Source organism: Rhipicephalus sanguineus, chromosome 7 (genome assembly GCF_013339695.2).
Source record: "Rhipicephalus sanguineus isolate Rsan-2018 chromosome 7, BIME_Rsan_1.4, whole genome shotgun sequence".
Classification (NCBI taxonomy): Eukaryota; Metazoa; Arthropoda; class Arachnida; order Ixodida; family Ixodidae; genus Rhipicephalus; species Rhipicephalus sanguineus.
The window spans coordinates 49451703-49474207 of record NC_051182.1 but is presented as its reverse complement, the minus strand read 5'-3'; positions in this window follow the sequence as shown (position 1 = coordinate 49474207).

Genomic DNA, 22505 nt, shown 5'->3' with positions numbered 1-22505 from the left:
TAAACCTGTGAGGATGAAATTAACGACTCTAGCCCTTTCAGCCCTGGATTTTTTATTTTGGCCGGATACATTTTTTGTGCGTGTTTTCCTAATAGTTAGGACCTAAGAAGACCAAAAACGAAAAATTGAGCCAGTGGTGCAAGTATTTATGGATTAATTAGCATGGAATCAAAATAGGTCATCAGGGCTCAGTGGTTGTGAAATTAGGAAAATGGCTTCTTTATTTCTGCTACTCACTAGATTACACAAAATGTGACCCACGTCTCATTTTTCAGCGTGATACTCCTTGAAACAGCTTCTGTACGACGTCCCGAAAGAGGCGCTTAGCCGCCTCACCTGACCCGCCGCGGCGTCACCCATGACTTTGGTCAAGCTTTTTCTTCTTTGTGGCTCCTAGCTCCACAAATATATCGCAACTTTAATGTCAATCACAGTGGGGATCATTGAAGAAGTATCTCCTCAAGAATGAGCAGTTTTGGTTTCATTTCCGAGGTGTTAGGGGAACTTTTGTGCGGTGTCGTCAATTGACGACGCCAGGACCGAAAGGGCTAGAGCTTCCAGAGTATGATTTATCATTCTTCACTAATTTATTATTTAACTTTATTATCCCTTTAAAAAAGTACCTAATGGTTCTAACACTGGCTTCCGCTAGATCAAGTTTCGTATCCTCGGATATGAGAGAACTTGGCCCCCGAAGGGATGCTAGCTCGCAACAACCCTTGCGCAATGCTTATTTATTTGGAAGGAAGTCAGATGCCAGACGCCAGGATGATTGCTGCTTGTTTGACTCAGATTCGTTGTGTAAAGCTTTCATTCGTGAATTGTTCAAAATGCTGTTGCGGAGAGTGCTTTTAGTTCGCAGTAGAAAGTGGGCACCAGTTAAATCTGGACTATCCAGAGAGCGTTGGACCACTGGGCCAGCTCGAGGCTGGAGCCAGGGGTGGCGCCAGGATTCGTGAAGGCGAAAGTCTTAGATGCCTCATCAAACGCGATAACTGACCATCTGCGTCAACAGGAGATGATGTCAAAAATCGGCATGTGATGACCTTATCATACGACGTCATCGTGGTGTCAGAAATCGAAAAAAATTGTGACGTCACATGATAACGTCATCACAGGACATCGCCGCTTGGTCAAACGCAAGGCGATCACGGAGGCAATGCAATAATCAGGTTCAATCTAAAATTGAAGTTGGAGTTTATTCGCCGTTATTGCATGTAGAAATGTGGGCCTACATAAGGCATACAGAATCAGGAGGCCCCAAAGTGTGAAACTGTCAGGGATACCTCCTATCATTCGTGGCGTACATAAAAGGTGAGTAACAGCAGCGAGAGCTAATTATGAGGGGAGCTACATGAAGCTTTCAATGCCTCCAATCATGGAAAACAACGTTAGGCTGAGAAAGCTTTCGCAGAGGGGCAGCTGGGGGGATGGACACATCGACTGAGAAGAAAAGAAACACGATGTCTTTCGCCTTGGAGTGATCTAAGGCGACTTCTTCAGGGACCCTACATGCTTCATGCTTTTAATTTTATTATGTTTGTTCTTGGCATGGGGCAAAGGGGATGGGGAGGTAGGCGAAACATTAGGGGGCGAGCGCCCCGCCCTCCGTGCCCCCCCCCCTACCCCCACCATGATGCCGCCCCTGGCTGGTACTTTCATCAACGCTGCTCTCTATCAGGATTTCGTTCACTTCAGAGCATACTGCTTCTCTGCTTTTGGATTACAGTATTCAGAAGTTCATGCTTTTGAACGTTTCACTGATAATTGATTCAATTGCGTCATTTCCAATAATTCTTTGTACGTGCGGTGCGAAGGAAAAAAAAAATCTGACATCCCTAGCTACCAGTAAGGAGATCGCATAGGAATGCCTCCACTGTAACTTTTGGTTAATTGACAATTTACCTTTTACTCCCCGTAAATAATACTTTTCAATAACATTAAAACCACTAAATTCAATCTAGTGGAGTTCAATTCATGCTTTCATCATTCTAACGTACGTTGATTCCCTTCATGCTCACTTTAATGTGTTCTTGAAGTGATATGACGTCATTACGTGGGCATTAGCCAAGCCCTTCGTTTTCACGAGATTTTCCGACCTATGAGTCGTAAAGCGTTGTCGCCATATTAGCAGCAATAACGCAGGGCATTGAAGCACAGGTACTGCCAATGGAGCCAAAGCCTAAACGCAATGGTTCACAATCCCTATCGGTCGGACACACCAAAGTACCTACGCCGATGCTGTGCCCGTTTTCGAAGTATTTTAGTTAGAAACGCCCCAAAGAAGTGAAGTGGTGCAATCGCTCTGTATTATTTCATTCACAACGCATATCTTCTATTTCAAAAAGAGGTGAAATTTAGGCTCAAAACGAGTTTCCGCTTTAAAGGTCGATTTCAAATCCACCCTTGTCCTCACGGATTGAAAGCGCGCTCAGCCACCTTATGTGAAGGCTCTTTCAGGTAACTTGAACTAAGAATTCTCATAACGTCTTTAAAAGGGCACAAGAGCGAGTAAACTATTTCTCTCATATTAATAGACTACCACAATTCCAAAATCACCACGCTTCCCGCGAGAAGACGCTTCGTAAGTGAGAATATGCGGGAAAAAAAGGAGATGCCTGCGGTGATGCAACCTTGAAATTCGCGCACGTAACGCCGTGAGGTCATAGATTTTGATGGTGCCTACTGGTACCTACGCAGTCCAATCAGTAAAAAAGAAGTGTACTGACCTCTGACGGGGTCATATAATTAGCTGGGGAAAAACAGCGCCAAAAAGGACGTACACTGGACAGTACACTGGAGGAGCGCTGTTATACTTCATGTAATAATACGCAGTTGGGCTAGGCTGTGGTTTCAGCCATGTTCTTTATTCCGAAAATCGTCCTCATCTTCCTCGTATTGCCTCAGACTCTCTCCAAGTTCTCCACATCATCTATATACAACAGTAATAGTAATATAATAATAATAATATTAATAATAATAATAATAATAATAATAATAATAATAATAATAATAATAATAATAATAATAATAATAATAATAATAATAATAATAATAATTGTGTACATCACTTTCGGAGGCACGTCACGCACCGCGTATTTTTTGAAACGGCCTGAGACTCAGTGTGCATATTCGTGCAGGCTTTCTGAGTGGACAACAACATCATTTTACTTCATTGTGTTGCGTGTTGCTGTAGCGGATCATACAATGTTCGATTATCGTTTGACGTGCCGCGTTTCAGGAAGAACGTCAAGAGCATTTTTTTATTTACTCGAAACGAGTACACGAATATTTACCCGAAACGAAACGGGCGTAACACTTTATTCTCTTTATGCAAGGATTGAAGCTGACTGATTAATGAATAACTAGCTGTTTAGTTACACGCTAATTAACATTATTGCTGAAACAGAGAAAAAACAACACATTCCTTGATTTTCTTTCTTGGAGTGTAATACTAAGTGCCTTGGAATCGTGGCGCATTTGCAGACAATGCGTCATCATTCGTCACTGAACGGGATAAGTATTCTTTTATTTTACAAACACGCGAGTAAATGCAAGGCAATAGGCATGCACGGTTTCTCATGAGGGGTTGAGGGGTTGGGGGTGCAAAGTTTCGTCGCAACTGCCCCCCCCCCCCACCACCTTCTCTGTCAGTCGACTCGCAAACACCACACGCTTCACAATGGATGGAAAAAAATAAATTAAAGGATGAGGTGCTTCTCACGACCGTCTGCACTAGATCTGTAGCTTTCCGGGAGTAAAGGGAGGAAGTGAACAATTCTTGGAATTCAGCATGTGGCGCCTTCCACCGCTATTATCCACAAAAATGTACGTAGCAATATCCATGCTCCTTAAGCAATGACGGGACGTGTCCGACCCTGTAAATGTTTAGGGCACACTTCGTCCTCCCCCCCTATTTATTTGATTGGAAGGGGGGGGGGGGGAATGTTGCTTGTGCGTACGCCTATCGTTTCGGTATTCCAGAAATGGCGTATGCGTTCCTGCCAACCGTCTCATGCTAGAACTCGTCGAAAATTTCAGCAGCCCAAATTTCGCAGTCAACATTCCGCCGAAGGCTTTTCTTATACAAGCTTCTCCTTTTTTATAAATTTGGAGAGACTGGTGGACTTCTGACCTGCCCTCAAACAAAGATCGTACGTTTCTCGAAATCGCGTCCCTTGCCTTTTTTTTAATTTCTACGCGTCTCATCTTTGTTCTGTCCTGAGCATTGGTTGGTGTGCTCTGCAGAATAAGTGTCAGCGATGAGGTTTCGCGATAGAAAAATTTTGCTTTTACGAAGAACGCACTTTCACACTGCATCGCCTGAAGGATGATTATTGAAGGCATTAGAACTTCGCAGAGGGGACATGAACATATCACTACAGCGTATTGAAGAGAAAGAATGGAACTGAATATTTTCAAGGGAAAATTACGAACAGCGTGACCGATTTCAGCGAAAGAAGCCCATAGGCAGGGCACCAACTTGTACATAACTAAGTGTCCCGTGTCAGTGTTCCTTTCTCCTGTGTCATCGTTCTTTGGCACGCCACCGTTGTGAGATGGATTACCAACTCACCCAGCAGTACGCCCTTCCCGAGTGATAGAAACCTTATTCAAATAGGAGCATGCAGTTATCACGCAAGTATTAAAGGAAGCGCAAGTTCGTGCACGCTTTCTAATACATCGTTCATGGCTGTTGCTTTACTGTGCTGTCGTCTCAAATGAGGGGGAAGAGGAATGCAGAATAGCCAGCGTGTCTACCTAACTCTGTTGCACGTTATCCGTTACATTGTTTTAGGCTTGTGTCAGGTGCCCCACACCAAGCAACTGTTACGGAAGGCCCTCTTTTCATAGACATCAATTCGTATACAGACAGATTCCTTGTATCTAGCATACCGACAAAAACTTATTCCTAAACGTATTTTACTTCATCGATTCAAGTTTTACGTGCTACCTGTCGTGCTTGAACTTTTCGAACATCGATCCAACATTTTTATGTATTTCGTATATTCGCCACAAGAAATATATGGGTACCTTGTTTAACACTGCATATTTGCATAATAACTATATGCAAAAACATGGGGATTCATTCGAATGAGACATGGAAAGTTTCAGTTAGGTATCTATTTTAAGAGGAACACTACATAAAATTGTTCAGGGTAGGAATACTGTGCTTTACGTAACGACCTTTCTGCATTGCACGGTTAAGAACCGAAGCTGGTATGAATTCGTGCGAATATCCCAAGGGCATACATCCGAACGACGCCACATCTTCCACGATTTGGCTAATTGAACGGGGCCATACATTGCCTTAGTGCCGTCCACTCTCCAAATAAATTCGGTCTGGCCGATTTCGTTGAACTCCAACTCTGAACAGAGCTTAGAGAGAGAGAGATATAGAAAGAGAGAAAGGGAAAAATAGAGAGAGACAAAGAGAGCGGTTTATGCGCAGCGAAGCACCTATGGCAAGCACAACACAATATTTAAACACTCGAGCAACAGCGTAACTAAAGATACGCCAGGCCTGCGCGAAAAGCGCAGCACCAGCACAGCGAAAGCTGGAAAGACATGACATGACATGACACCAGCTTTATTAGTGTCCTGAGGAACTCAAATCTGGGGAGCCGGAGGCCCGCAGATCAAATTGGTGGCTCCAGCCCACGATGGGACTGGAAGTCGAAGTTCCGTCGCGATGTCATGGGCCCTGTGGATGGCCTGGAGTTGGGTGTGTAGATCGCTGCTCTTCAGGGATTCCTCCCATTGCTCCTTCGTGAAGGGCGGAGAGGCATTAAGGGTTGGGCACAGCCAGAGCATGTGGTAGAAAGAAGATGAGTCATGGCCGCATTATGAGCACAACAGTAAGTGATCGGGGTCTATTCTATTAAGGGACCAATGATTAGGATACGAACGGCTTTGTAGAAGTCTGAATGTGGTAGCCTGAGGCTTGCTCAGTTTGGGGCGGGGTAGTTGAAATTTCTTCCTGGCCAGGTGATAGTGGGAAATATTTTTGTGAAAAGTACATAATGAATCTTTATGGATGTCGACCTCGTTACGAGCCTGGCTATCCGTGGCAGCGCGGTACGTGAAATCGCGCGCTAACCGATGAGCCTGCTCGTTAGAATTAAATCCGAGTGGGTTAACAAAGCCACCGACACGAGCTGGGAACCACGTGATGTGGTACCCCCTTCGATGTTTTCCCGCGTTCGTTGCAGTGCTTTGTTCACAATATTGTTCGCCTGTTCAGACACGAGGGCGCTCGAGAAGGGTCTAACCGAGAATACAACAGCAGGAGCCTTTGCGCTGTGAAAAGCAAGAGCGATCGCCGCTTCCTCCGCCACGTGGGCAATCTTAGTATAAACAGAGGCTGCATTAAGCATGTTGTCTCCCGCGTCAACGACCGAAATATACAACTTATCTCCACCGTGATATCTGGCAGCATCGGCAAAGAGGGTCTCCAGTTTCTGCTGATTAATCTTTTGAAGGATGGCCTTGGCTCTCGCGAACCTTCGACCCTTATGGTGCACTGGTTCGATGTTTCGCGGGACGGGGTCAACCATGATGCGATTTCTGTTCTCCCATGACAAGCTAATTCTTTCGTCGCCTGTTCATGTCTAGGCGGAATACCCGCTTCTGCTAAAATCTTAATCCCTGGCTTAGTGAATTAAAGTCTCGTTATCTCAGCCGCTGTGTGAGCTTCTATTAGCTCGTCAGCGGTGTTGTGGAAGCCTAGCTCCAGAAGCTTCTCGGTGCTCGTGAAATGCGGAAGGCTGAGCATGCGCTTGAGACCAGTTCTGATGAGGGAGTCAAGCTTGGCCTTCTCCGCCTTAGCCCACTTAAAGTAAGGCGCAATGTAAAGAACAATACTGAGAATGAATGCCTGGTAAGCTCTGAGCAGATTGTCCTCTTTGAGATCAGCTCTTCGATTTGTAATGCGGGATACAAGTCTTAGTATATTACTAGCCTGTCCAGTGAGCCTGTTGAGGGCTTTCGAGTTACAGCCCCTGACATCAATGAGGAGACCTAGAATCTTTACCGAGTCCCTCCTCGGTATGGGCTGTCCATTCTTAGTTCGAATTTCTATGGGCAATGTTTCCAGAGGCGCAAGGTGTCGGACCCCCTGTCTAGACTGTTGGTATAACGGTAGCTCTAATTTATCAGGGGAGAGTTCAAGGCCCGTGTTTGAAAGAAAGTCCTCCGTTGCCTCCAGTGCGCTTTGCAACGAGTGTTCGAGCATGACTAGCGAGCCGCCCGGTGCCCAGATCGTGATATCCGCATAAATAGCGTGTCCCACGTTCGGGTATGCAGCGAGGCGAGTGGAGAGCTTGTGCATGGCGATGTTGAATAAGAGGGAAGAGAGCACAGAACCCTGCGGGGTGCCGCAGTTGCCTAGTTTGTAAGGCCATTCGGAGACCGTGCCTATTCGGAGGTGTGCCTTGCGATCCGCAAGAAAAGATTGGGTGTAATCATGAGAACGCTGACCCAGGTTAAGAGAGGAAATCTCAGTCAAAATGTGTCTATGCGATACCCTGTTGAAGGCTTTGGATAGGTCCAGTGCGAGGATTCCCCTCACGTCCCGAGTCGTGAAAGCTGGAAGAGTGGTACTTATTGAGTTGGTTGTGAACTCTCTTGGGGTTATTTTACAACTACAGAAGCAAAGTACCCACTACGCCATAAATCATAATTTTTGTGAAGTTGAGAAGCACCCACTACGCCATTATTGTTCATTCTGCAGAGAAGCGAGGTACCAGCTCCACATCTTTAAGACAATATGTGCACATTGTTGATGCGACGGATGATGACGAGAAAAAATTATGGCTCAACCCTTTGTAATGGATTGGAAGCTTTAAACCACCCAGTAGTTACGTAATTCGCATTGCGCGACGACCTGTTGTTATTTCACGCTCCCACCGTAGCATACGTTAACACGAAAGAGAGAGAGAGAGAGAGAGGGAAAGACAATTACTGATACTCTGACAAATGGATCATGGGGTTCCTTATGGGCTGCCTTGACAACCAATACAAGTACACTTGCAAGGAACCCATTCGCTATAACTCATCGTAATTGTTGTGAAGTTGGCAAGGAGCCACTATGCCGTTTTTCGTCATTCTGCGGAGAACCGTGGTACCGCTAAACATCTGTAGAACATTATGTGCACTTTGTTCAACAACGCATTCAACAACCCACTCGTTGCGCACTTCGCGTTGTATGATTGCCTGGTTGTTATTTTACTCTTGTACCCCGCTATATTACATATGTTGATGTGGTTCCTTCCCAACATTAGCATGAATAGGGCCTTTTTGCAGACGAGCTTCACGGTTTGGTATGGCTCTGTGGCAGAGAACTGGGCTCCCATGCAGAGGGCCCAGGTTCGATTCCCGTTCCATCCTGGATAGTGTTTTATATTTCGTTTTTTTTTCTCTGGATAGCCGGTTACAGACAGCAGTGGTGGCGGCGGACAACTACGGCGCCAAAAAGGGCCGTTGTTGTGATCTCATAACCGCTTACGCTGTAAACGAAAGCAGAAAAGTCACTTTGGTATGAACTTTTTTTCTCTGAGTTCTAGTCTAAAGCCACCAAAACCCGCATCTCTTCTGTGGAATCTCGGGTGCTGCAGTAAGCTGCAATTCCGACCAACAGAAATGAAGGAAGAATCAGGACGATGGCGTTTAGAATCGTCTACTTGGTGATAGCGGTGTGAAGTTTTTTTTTCGTGTGCAAAGAAAATCAAAAGGGAACGTGCCGCGGTGGTCTCGTGGTTGCGGCGCACGATTACCCACCCCAAGGTCGTGGATCGAACCGTAGCACCAGTTGATGTGCAGAAGGCTTGTTATGCCTCCGACCTTGGAGCCTGTGCAATACTACGTTATGAGCAGAAAGCTTAGGAGGGGGCCGGTGGAGGGTTGATAGATCTACCGAGAAAAATAAAATAACATTTATTTTCGCCTTCGGGTCATGTAAGGCGAATTCATAAGGGACCATGCGAGTTTTTAAGTGCAATGCAGTTATAGACCGATGGCGAATGGCGGCATCGTTGCGTATTTCCAAGCGAAACAGCCGCCGAGCTTCGCCGCTAGGCCAAGAGAGGGCGCCAAGATCTGTTCACCGGAATGTTTTTGAGAGTTTCGCACCTACGGGCGCTGCCACGCAGAGCCAATAAAAAAGCGCCAGCTGGCGTAGGACTGGCGTAGGCCCGCCGAGAACGACAGTGCACGCTCGACCAAGAACGGCAGCACCGTCGAAGAGCCGATCCCGCCATCAGGCCTAAGTGTGCAAAGGAAAAACGACTATGTCGATTTATTCAATCCTACTTTAGGAAAGGAGGGCACAACCAACTAAAGTCAGCAACGTAAGGAGTATCCCAAGGTGTCAACCAGAGAAACACAACAGAAACTTCGGTATCGAGTGCCGTTTCCACATCTGATTTGTCATCCGCTGATGAATTTCGTTCCTCGATTGCTGAGAACATAACGTCGGTGGAGCGTTCCCAGCTTCTATGCCTGTTGGAAGAATTTCGTTCTTCGTTATAAGCCGCGCAAGCTTCTCTCGGCCGCACGTCTGCTGTCACGCATCGCATCGACACTGGCGCCCAACCACCACTGCGGCAACGTCCATATCACGTATCTCCAGCGGAGCGTCGTGTAATTAACGAGCAAGTCGAAGACATGTGTCGCCGCGATGTTATTCGACCCTCAAACAGCTCGTGGGCGTCTCCTATCGTTCTCGTTGCAAAGAAGGACGGCTCTGTGCGGTTCTGTGTGGACATCCAACGACTGAATAAGATCACCCGTAAGGACGTTTTTCCCGTACCTCGAATAGACGACGCCATTGACAGTCTGCAAGGGGTCTGCCCTTTCATCGCATTCTGTTCTTCGCTCGATTTGCGGTCAGGGTATGGACTAGTTCCCATGCCTGATGACGCTCGAACGAAGACCGCCTTTGTTACGCCAGACGGCTTGTACGAGTTCAGCGTAATGCCTTTTAGGCTGTGTAATGCGCCCGCGACATTTGAGCGCATGATGGATACCGTTCTGCGCAAGTTGAAATGGCACACGTGCCCGAGTTACGTCGACGACGTTGTCGTTTTCGCCCCGGACTTCTCCACGCATCTTCAACGCCTGCGGCATGTTTTGACGCGTTTGCGTGACACCGGGCTACAAATGAATTCTAAAGAAGCGCCGATTTGCAGCACGGCAGCTGACAATACTCGGCTAGGTCGTGTCCAAGGACGAAATTCTCCCCGATCCAGCGAAGCTTCGGGCCGTGACAAAATTCCCGAAACCTACGTCCGTCAAATAACTGTGCAGTTTCGTAGGACTATGCTCCTACTTTCGGCGCTTCATCCGAAACTTCGCAGCTATCATATCCCCGCTGACGAAGCTCCTTGGCAGCAACGGGCCGCTCAATTTGTGGTCGTCAGAGTGCGACAATGCTTTCGCAAAGCTCCGTCGTTTGTTGACGTCTCCTCCCATACTACGCCACTACTACCCTACGGCCAATACAGAGGTACACAGGGACTCAAGCGGTGTTGGCATCGGCGCTGTCATTGCGCAGCGTATACCTGGGTTTCCGAATATCTCGTGGCACATGCGAGTCGTACGCTTACTAAAGACGAGACCAAGTACACCGTTACTGAGAAAGAATGCCTGGCAATCATTTGGGCCCTTACGAAGTTTCGACCTTATTTGTATGGTTGACCATTTGATGTCAGCGATCATCATGCACTCTGCTGGTTATCGTCATTGATGGCTCTCTCAAGCCGTCTGGCCCGCTGGGCACTTCGCCTGCAAGACTACGACATACGCGATCTGTACCGCAACGGACGCCATCATGCTGACGCCGACGCCCTGTCGCGCTCCCCCTTGCCCGACGGCAATGCCCACTGCTCAGTGTATCACTGTGCCGTTTCTTCTATCGACAATTACACTATTGCTACCGAACAGCGCAAGGATCAATTAATTACCTCACTGATAGACCTGCTGACCGATCGATCGGCCACACCATCCACTCGTGCGTTGTATCTTCAAGCCCACCATTTCGCCGTTCGCGGCGACCTGCTCCACCGACAGTCTGCGTTCTGAGAGCCCGCAGTCTGCGTTCTGACATATGTGAGTCGTTCCACTCTGATCGGCAGTGTGCACACTCTATCGTATCGAAAACCTTCCACCGCATCCACCTACGGTACTTTTGGCGAGGGATGTACCGCTCCATGCAGAAGTTCGTTCGCTTCTGCATCGATTGTCAGCGCCGCAAACTTCAATGCACCTGTCGCCGGCAGGTCTGCAACCTCTACCTTACCCTGACCGACCGTTTGGGCGCGTTGGCATTGATTTGTATGGGTCACTTCCTCTGACGTCCGTTGGTAACCGCTGGGCTATCATTGCTGTAGACCACCTAACGCGATACGCCGAAACTGCCGCCTTCCCTGCGGCTACCGCGCGCGATGTGGCCTCCTTCCTGCTCCACCGATATATGCTGCGTTACGGTCCACCCCAGGAACTGCTCAATGATCGAGGTCATGTCTTCTTTTCGGAAGTCGTCGTAGCTATTCTCAAAACGTAGAACGTTATTCACCGTAAAAGTACTGCTTACCACCCGCAGACGAATGGCCTCACCGCACGCTCTAACCGCACGCTCGGCGACATGCTCTCGATGTACGTCGCCGCCGACCACACAAATTGGGATGCCATTGTGCCCTTCGTCACGTACGCCTACAATACCGCCCCTCAGAGCATTACTGGTTTCTTACCCTTTTTCTTATTGTACGGCAGGCACCCGTCGCACACACTCGACACATTCCTTCCCAAGCCGGATCGATCTGAATGCCCGCCTATTTCTGCCACAGCCAGACTTGCTGAGGAGTGTCGCGAGCTCTCCAAGACCTTTAGTACGCATAACCAAGAGCGGCAGAAGAGAATTCGCGGTGAAACCACCACTTCTGCGCCAACGTTCCTCCCTGGAGCGCTGGTACGGCTCTCGGTCCCTACCACTGCAACTGGCCCCTCTTCCAAACTACTGCCCAAGTACGAAGGCCCCTACCGAGTCGTCGAACGCACATCATCGATCAACTACCTGATCGAACCCATGCAACCATGTACGGACATGCGCGGTCAAGGGCGCGACGTTGTCAGCGTGGAGCGCCTGAAGCCCTACCATGACCCGCTCATAGTGACAAGCTGCTAGGTCGCCAGGCGGCTCCCTTTTCGTACCTGGGGTAATTGTAGCGCAGCGTTCGAACTCAGTAATGGGTCTTCCTCTCGAGCACCTTCTAGTGTGTCGTCGTCTTCTCTGAGAGCACGCCCCTCGTACTGAGAGTCGGCCCCGCCTTGACTGCCTCTGTCGTGCATCGTCGCCGTGTGCCCGCTAATAGACGTCATTAGAGTATATATATATATATTGTGAGCGCTGACTGTGTCCGTCATCATCCTCACTTGTGCATACAAATCATCGTGATCATCATCATCGTGTTGGATCGCCGGTGTTCGGTTTTTGGTTCGCGCGCCTTTGCTGTAAATACAACAATCGTTCCGTCGTACCTGACGTCGTCTCACAAGTGGTGGAGCGTGCTGTGATTCCCACGTCCTCTTGCTCTATATATATATATATATATATATATATATATATATATATATATATATATATATATATATATATATATATATATATATATATATATATATATATATATATATATATATATATATGGGATTTGTGTAGAGAGAGAGAGTGCAGTCTATCCACAGCCACACGTCTCTGCCGTGCACAGCGCCACTTTAAACGCTCGACCAAAAGCTTAAGTATAGAAAGTATAAAGGCTTCTTCAGTATGGACTTTCATTTACGAGTTCCATTGAAAACCCGCGAAAGCCCACGTCGCACCTCTGCATGTTTAGGTGCTGTGGTCAGCGGCTATTTCAATTTTAAAAGAAGCTAAGAATGAGGAGAATTGTATTTATATTTTTTTAGTTGGTGAGTGCGGTGATATGTTTTTTTGTTTCTTACTTGTGGAAAGAAATCTAGCGAGAACCCGCTGCAGTAATGTTGCAAAAATGTTCCAAAAGCCGGGAGAGTTCATGATTAAAACAGATACTCCGACTTAACATAACAAAATATAACAAAAACTACACAGACGTGACGTTTCGCCACCTATGCGGGTGGCATCTTCAGTATGAACTGGCACCGAATGAGCGAAGGTAACCCAGTCTATTTCTAGTCTCGTATGTCTCTGTACACATCCGGTAGGGGGCCACGGTTGCTGTTGCACGCCGACCTGTCACGGCGGATGAACCACGACTCGAGAAGCTTTCTCTTGCCCCACCTTTGTTCCCGAGCCAGCGTCGTCGCATTACTGAAGTCGAAGGCATGCCCCGTCGTCCAGCAGTGTTCGACGAGTTCGCTCTTGGAATGCGTGGCATGGGTGGCTTTGGCGACGTCCCCTTTGTGCTCTTTGAACCTCGTTGACCGCTTCCTGCCTGTTTCGCCGATGTATGTAGCGTCGCAGTCCCCGCACGGTACCTTGTAGACGACCCCGCTTTGATCGTTCGCAGGGGTGCGGTCTTTAGGCTTAGTGAACACGTTTCCCAAGGTACAATGAGGTCTGAAAACGGTTTTAATGCCCAGCGGACGAAGTGCTCTCCGAACAGAGTCTGACACGCCCTGGACGTAAGGAATGGAAACAATGGATGTTGTGTTCTCTCGTGCCGCACTTCTTGTTCCCCCTCGCATACGTCTCATGGTGTCGTTGATAAAGGTCCTCGGGTAATGCCTTTGCTCCAACGCACCGACCACATTTTCCATCTCATGTCGCCGCAAGTGCTGATCAGAACACACAGTATCGCAACGGGACAAGAACGTCCTCACGACGGACCGTTTGTGCTCGGCCGGGTGATGTGAGTGGAAGGACAAAAAGCCTCCGGTGTCGCATTGTTTCCGGTAAACTGTTGTTTCCACCCCGCCATTACAAGCCCTGCGGACAAGTATATCCAAAAATGGCAAGGCATTATCCTTCTCTACTTCATAGGTAAACTTAATGGCAGGATGTACGCCGTTCAGTGCCTCATGGAAAGCAACCAGATTTGCCCTCTTCAGGATGACGAAAGTGTCATCAACGTACCTACGGTATAGTTTCAACTGAAAAGGTAGAACCTCCAGCGCCCGTGTTTCGACGTGCTCCATTACTAAGTTGGCCATGGTGACGGAGACTGGACTTCCCATAGGGCAACCTTCAATTTGGTGGTAAACTGTGTTGTTGAAACTAAAGTACGTTTGTTTCAGGCAAAACCGCAACAAAATTACGATGTCCTCAACCGACATCGACGTACGCCGTTGCAAATTCCTGTCTTCTTTCAAACGGGCCTCCGCAACCTCAATTGCCAGGCCAACAGGAACATTTGTGAATAAAGAAACAACATCAAACGACACCATCACATCATCATCATCAAGCTGCTGTGTACGCACGACAGTCGCAAATTCCCGAGAGTTTTTGACTGAGCGGCCATTGTTCTCGGTTAACGGTCTCAGCAACCCAACCAGAAACTTTGACAAGTTGTAAGTTGGTGACCCAACGAAGGACACGATAGGGCGAAGAGGACAGCCCTCCTTGTGAACCTTGGGCAGCCCATAAATTGTTGGCGTGGCCCCATCCGAAGAAAACAGTCGGCGGTACAACGCTTGATCAATGATTCCCTTGTTGCGCAGTACCCGTAACTGTTCCACCAGTTGTCGTTCCGATTTTGCTGTCGGGTCACGGGTTAGCTTCATAAAATGCGAGGAATCGCTCAAGATGTTGCACATTTTCTCCTCATAGTCCCTTCGGTCTAGCAAAACCGTGCCTTTTCCTTTATCAGCCGAAAGGATGACAATAGAATTGTCTGACTTGAGATCCTTGAGCGCATCGCGTTCCTCAGCGGTAAGGTTCGTGCGAGGGCTTTTGGCACCTGCCAGGACACTGACGATTCGGCTACGAGCCAAGTTCACCCCCGTTGTGTCCTGAATGTGCCGCAACTTTTCCTCAACCTCCGCGATAATGTCCCGTTTCGGCACTCTTTGTGGGGCTATCGCGAAGCTCAGGCCTTTCGACAGCAGACTGATGTGGTTGTCTGACAGTTGCCTCGAAGAAAGGTTGTGTACCGCTCTGAAACCGTCACGTTCCGGCTGACGATGATGTAATAATCGAGCAAGTTTGTGGCGATGGACCTCGATGCATTTGTTCCTTTCTAAATCCTCAGCTTGCTTGCGCGCCCTGATAATGTCATGGAAATCATTGGGACGGAGCTTTGATCGGAGACAGGTTTCCGCCGCATACACGCGACGTCTTACTTGGTGTATTTGTTGCTTGTTGTCCTGGATTCTGGCTTTCAGGCAGTTGCGGCTGAAGTCCCGTGCAAGCTTGCGGCCGTACGGAGTGTCCACGAGGGTCTTGCAGTACAGGCTTCTGGGTACCACGTTGTTGTTCAGGCACTCGTAGTTGAAACGCAGATGACATTCTAGCCGTACAATCTTTGTAGACTGGTTGATGTACTCCCTCACTGTGCCAAGAAGAATACTTCCGTACAGAACTCTTATGAATGCAAAAATGTTCCAAAAGCCGGGAGAGTTCATGATTAAAACAGATACTCCGACTTAACATAACAAAATATAACAAAAACTACACAGACGTGACGTTTCGCCACCTATGCGGGTGGCATCTTCAGTATGAACTGGCACCGAATGAGCGAAGGTAACCCAGTCTATTTCTAGTCTCGTATGTCTCTGTACACATCCGGTAGGGGGCCACGGTTGCTGTTGCACGCCGACCTGTCACGGCGGATGAACCACGACTCGAGAAGCTTTCTCTTGCCCCACCTTTGTTCCCGAGCCAGCGTCGTCGCATTACTGAAGTCGAAGGCATGCCCCGTCGTCCAGCAGTGTTCGACGAGTTCGCTCTTGGAATGCGTGGCATGGGTGGCTTTGGCGACGTCCCCTTTGTGCTCTTTGAACCTCGTTGACCGCTTCCTGCCTGTTTCGCCGATGTATGTAGCGTCGCAGTCCCCGCACGGTACCTTGTAGACGACCCCGCTTTGATCGTTCGCAGGGGTGCGGTCTTTAGGCTTAGTGAACACGTTTCCCAAGGTACAATGAGGTCTGAAAACGGTTTTAATGCCCAGCGGACGAAGTGCTCTCCGAACAGAGTCTGACACGCCCTGGACGTAAGGAATGGAAACAATGGATGTTGTGTTCTCTCGTGCCGCACTTCTTGTTCCCCCTCGCATACGTCTCATGGTGTCGTTGATAAAGGTCCTCGGGTAATGCCTTTGCTCCAACGCACCGACCACATTTTCCATCTCATGTCGCCGCAAGTGCTGATCAGAACACACAGTATCGCAACGGGACAAGAACGTCCTCACGACGGACCGTTTGTGCTCGGCCGGGTGATGTGAGTGGAAGGACAAAAAGCCTCCGGTGTCGCATTGTTTCCGGTAAACTGTTGTTTCCACCCCGCCATTACAAGCCCTGCGGACAAGTATATCCAAAAATGGCAAGGCATTATCCTTCTCTACTTCATAGGTAAACTTAATGGCAGGATGTACGCCGTTCAGTGCCTCATGGAAAGCAACCAGATTTGCCCTCTTCAGGATGACGAAAGTGTCATCAACGTACCTACGGTATAGTTTCAACTGAAAAGGTAGAACCTCCAGCGCCCGTGTTTCGACGTGCTCCATTACTAAGTTGGCCATGGTGACGGAGACTGGACTTCCCATAGGGCAACCTTCAATTTGGTGGTAAACTGTGTTGTTGAAACTAAAGTACGTTTGTTTCAGGCAAAACCGCAACAAAATTACGATGTCCTCAACCGACATCGACGTACGCCGTTGCAAATTCCTGTCTTCTTTCAAACGGGCCTCCGCAACCTCAATTGCCAGGCCAACAGGAACATTTGTGAATAAAGAAACAACATCAAACGACACCATCACATCATCATCATCAAGCTGCTGTGTACGCACGACAGTCGCAAATTCCCGAGAGTTTTTGACTGAGCGGCCATTGTTCTCGGTTAACGGTCTCAGCAACCCAACCAGAAACTTTGACAAGTTGTAAGTTGGTGACCCAACGAAGGACACGATAGGGCGAAGAGGACAGCCCTCCTTGTGAACCTTGGGCAGCCCATAAATTGTTGGCGTGGCCCCATCCGAAGAAAACAGTCGGCGGTACAACGCTTGATCAATGATTCCCTTGTTGCGCAGTACCCGTAACTGTTCCACCAGTTGTCGTTCCGATTTTGCTGTCGGGTCACGGGTTAGCTTCATAAAATGCGAGGAATCGCTCAAGATGTTGCACATTTTCTCCTCATAGTCCCTTCGGTCTAGCAAAACCGTGCCTTTTCCTTTATCAGCCGAAAGGATGACAATAGAATTGTCTGACTTGAGATCCTTGAGCGCATCGCGTTCCTCAGCGGTAAGGTTCGTGCGAGGGCTTTTGGCACCTGCCAGGACACTGACGATTCGGCTACGAGCCAAGTTCACCCCCGTTGTGTCCTGAATGTGCCGCAACTTTTCCTCAACCTCCGCGATAATGTCCCGTTTCGGCACTCTTTGTGGGGCTATCGCGAAGCTCAGGCCTTTCGACAGCAGACTGATGTGGTTGTCTGACAGTTGCCTCGAAGAAAGGTTGTGTACCGCTCTGAAACCGTCACGTTCCGGCTGACGATGATGTAATAATCGAGCAAGTTTGTGGCGATGGACCTCGATGCATTTGTTCCTTTCTAAATCCTCAGCTTGCTTGCGCGCCCTGATAATGTCATGGAAATCATTGGGACGGAGCTTTGATCGGAGACAGGTTTCCGCCGCATACACGCGACGTCTTACTTGGTGTATTTGTTGCTTGTTGTCCTGGATTCTGGCTTTCAGGCAGTTGCGGCTGAAGTCCCGTGCAAGCTTGCGGCCGTACGGAGTGTCCACGAGGGTCTTGCAGTACAGGCTTCTGGGTACCACGTTGTTGTTCAGGCACTCGTAGTTGAAACGCAGATGACATTCTAGCCGTACAATCTTTGTAGACTGGTTGATGTACTCCCTCACTGTGCCAAGAAGAATACTTCCGTACAGAACTCTTATGAATGCAAAAATGTTCCAAAAGCCGGGAGAGTTCATGATTAAAACAGATACTCCGACTTAACATAACAAAATATAACAAAAACTACACAGACGTGACGTTTCGCCACCTATGCGGGTGGCATCTTCAGTATGAACTGGCACCGAATGAGCGAAGGTAACCCAGTCTATTTCTAGTCTCGTATGTCTCTGTACACATCCGGTAGGGGGCCACGGTTGCTGTTGCACGCCGACCTGTCACGGCGGATGAACCACGACTCGAGAAGCTTTCTCTTGCCCCACCTTTGTTCCCGAGCCAGCGTCGTCGCATTACTGAAGTCGAAGGCATGCCCCGTCGTCCAGCAGTGTTCGACGAGTTCGCTCTTGGAATGCGTGGCATGGGTGGCTTTGGCGACGTCCCCTTTGTGCTCTTTGAACCTCGTTGACCGCTTCCTGCCTGTTTCGCCGATGTATGTAGCGTCGCAGTCCCCGCACGGTACCTTGTAGACGACCCCGCTTTGATCGTTCGCAGGGGTGCGGTCTTTAGGCTTAGTGAACACGTTTCCCAAGGTACAATGAGGTCTGAAAACGGTTTTAATGCCCAGCGGACGAAGTGCTCTCCGAACAGAGTCTGACACGCCCTGGACGTAAGGAATGGAAACAATGGATGTTGTGTTCTCTCGTGCCGCACTTCTTGTTCCCCCTCGCATACGTCTCATGGTGTCGTTGATAAAGGTCCTCGGGTAATGCCTTTGCTCCAACGCACCGACCACATTTTCCATCTCATGTCGCCGCAAGTGCTGATCAGAACACACAGTATCGCAACGGGACAAGAACGTCCTCACGACGGACCGTTTGTGCTCGGCCGGGTGATGTGAGTGGAAGGACAAAAAGCCTCCGGTGTCGCATTGTTTCCGGTAAACTGTTGTTTCCACCCCGCCATTACAAGCCCTGCGGACAAGTATATCCAAAAATGGCAAGGCATTATCCTTCTCTACTTCATAGGTAAACTTAATGGCAGGATGTACGCCGTTCAGTGCCTCATGGAAAGCAACCAGATTTGCCCTCTTCAGGATGACGAAAGTGTCATCAACGTACCTACGGTATAGTTTCAACTGAAAAGGTAGAACCTCCAGCGCCCGTGTTTCGACGTGCTCCATTACTAAGTTGGCCATGGTGACGGAGACTGGACTTCCCATAGGGCAACCTTCAATTTGGTGGTAAACTGTGTTGTTGAAACTAAAGTACGTTTGTTTCAGGCAAAACCGCAACAAAATTACGATGTCCTCAACCGACATCGACGTACGCCGTTGCAAATTCCTGTCTTCTTTCAAACGGGCCTCCGCAACCTCAATTGCCAGGCCAACAGGAACATTTGTGAATAAAGAAACAACATCAAACGACACCATCACATCATCATCATCAAGCTGCTGTGTACGCACGACAGTCGCAAATTCCCGAGAGTTTTTGACTGAGCGGCCATTGTTCTCGGTTAACGGTCTCAGCAACCCAACCAGAAACTTTGACAAGTTGTAAGTTGGTGACCCAACGAAGGACACGATAGGGCGAAGAGGACAGCCCTCCTTGTGAACCTTGGGCAGCCCATAAATTGTTGGCGTGGCCCCATCCGAAGAAAACAGTCGGCGGTACAACGCTTGATCAATGATTCCCTTGTTGCGCAGTACCCGTAACTGTTCCACCAGTTGTCGTTCCGATTTTGCTGTCGGGTCACGGGTTAGCTTCATAAAATGCGAGGAATCGCTCAAGATGTTGCACATTTTCTCCTCATAGTCCCTTCGGTCTAGCAAAACCGTGCCTTTTCCTTTATCAGCCGAAAGGATGACAATAGAATTGTCTGACTTGAGATCCTTGAGCGCATCGCGTTCCTCAGCGGTAAGGTTCGTGCGAAGGGCTTTTGGCACCTGCCAGGACACTGACGATTCGGCTACGAGCCAAGTTCACCCCCGTTGTGTCCTGAATGTGCCGCAACTTTTCCTCAACCTCCGCGATAATGTCCCGTTTCGGCACTCTTCGTGGGGCTATCGCGAAGCTCAGGCCTTTCGACAGCAGACTGATGTGGTTGTCTGACAGTTGCCTCGAAGAAAGGTTATGTACCGCTCTGAAACCGTCACGTTCCGGCTGACGATGATGTAATAATCGAGCAAGTTTGTGGCGATGGACCTCGATGCATTTGTTCCTTTCTAAATCCTCAGCTTGCTTGCGCGCCCTGATAATGTCATGGAAATCATTGGGACGGAGCTTTGATCGGAGACAGGTTTCCGCCGCATACACGCGACGTCTTACTTGGTGTATTTGCTGCTTGTTGTCCTGGATTCTGGCTTTCAGGCAGTTGCGGCTGAAGTCCCGTGCAAGCTTGCGGCCGTACGGAGTGTCCACGAGAGTCTTGCAGTACAGGCTTCTGGGTACCACGTTGTTGTTCAGGCACTCGTAGTTGAAACGCAGATGACATTCTAGCCGCACAATCTTTGTAGACTGGTTGATGTACTCCCTCACTGTGCCAAGAAGAATACTTCCGTACAGAACTCTTATGAATGCAAAAATGTTCCAAAAGCCGGGAGAGTTCATGATTAAAACAGATACTCCGACTTAACATAACAAAATATAACAAAAACTACACAGACGTGACGTTTCGCCACCTATGCGGGTGGCATCTTCAGTATGAACTGGCACCGAATGAGCGAAGGTAACCCAGTCTATTTCTAGTCTCGTATGTCTCTGTACACATCCGGTAGGGGGCCACGGTTGCTGTTGCACGCCGACCTGTCACGGCGGATGAACCACGACTCGAGAAGCTTTCTCTTGCCCCACCTTTGTTCCCGAGCCAGCGTCGTCGCATTACTGAAGTCGAAGGCATGCCCCGTCGTCCAGCAGTGTTCGACGAGTTCGCTCTTGGAATGCGTGGCATGGGTGGCTTTGGCGACGTCCCCTTTGTGCTCTTTGAACCTCGTTGACCGCTTCCTGCCTGTTTCGCCGATGTATGTAGCGTCGCAGTCCCCGCACGGTACCTTGTAGACGACCCCGCTTTGATCGTTCGCAGGGGTGCGGTCTTTAGGCTTAGTGAACACGTTTCCCAAGGTACAATGAGGTCTGAAAACGGTTTTAATGCCCAGCGGACGAAGTGCTCTCCGAACAGAGTCTGACACGCCCTGGACGTAAGGAATGGAAACAATGGATGTTGTGTTCTCTCGTGCCGCACTTCTTGTTCCCCCTCGCATACGTCTCATGGTGTCGTTGATAAAGGTCCTCGGGTAATGCCTTTGCTCCAACGCACCGACCACATTTTCCATCTCATGTCGCCGCAAGTGCTGATCAGAACACACAGTATCGCAACGGGACAAGAACGTCCTCACGACGGACCGTTTGTGCTCGGCCGGGTGATGTGAGTGGAAGGACAAAAAGCCTCCGGTGTCGCATTGTTTCCGGTAAACTGTTGTTTCCACCCCGCCATTACAAGCCCTGCGGACAAGTATATCCAAAAATGGCAAGGCATTATCCTTCTCTACTTCATAGGTAAACTTAATGGCAGGATGTACGCCGTTCAGTGCCTCATGGAAAGCAACCAGATTTGCCCTCTTCAGGATGACGAAAGTGTCATCAACGTACCTACGGTATAGTTTCAACTGAAAAGGTAGAACCTCCAGCGCCCGTGTTTCGACGTGCTCCATTACTAAGTTGGCCATGGTGACGGAGACTGGACTTCCCATAGGGCAACCTTCAATTTGGTGGTAAACTGTGTTGTTGAAACTAAAGTACGTTTGTTTCAGGCAAAACCGCAACAAAATTACGATGTCCTCAACCGACATCGACGTACGCCGTTGCAAATTCCTGTCTTCTTTCAAACGGGCCTCCGCAACCTCAATTCGCCAGGCCAACAGGAACATTTGTGAATAAAGAAACAACATCAAACGACACCATCACATCATCATCATCAAGCTGCTGTGTACGCACGACAGTCGCAAATTCCCGAGAGTTTTTGACTGAGCGGCCATTGTTCTCGGTTAACGGTCTCAGCAACCCAACCAGAAACTTTGACAAGTTGTAAGTTGGTGACCCAACGAAGGACACGATAGGGCGAAGAGGACAGCCCTCCTTGTGAACCTTGGGCAGCCCATAAATTGTTGGCGTGGCCCCATCCGAAGAAAACAGTCGGCGGTACAACGCTTGATCAATGATTCCCTTGTTGCGCAGTACCCGTAACTGTTCCACCAGTTGTCGTTCCGATTTTGCTGTCGGGTCACGGGTTAGCTTCATAAAATGCGAGGAATCGCTCAAGATGTTGCACATTTTCTCCTCATAGTCCCTTCGGTCTAGCAAAACCGTGCCTTTTCCTTTATCAGCCGAAAGGATGACAATAGAATTGTCTGACTTGAGATCCTTGAGCGCATCGCGTTCCTCAGCGGTAAGGTTCGTGCGAGGGCTTTT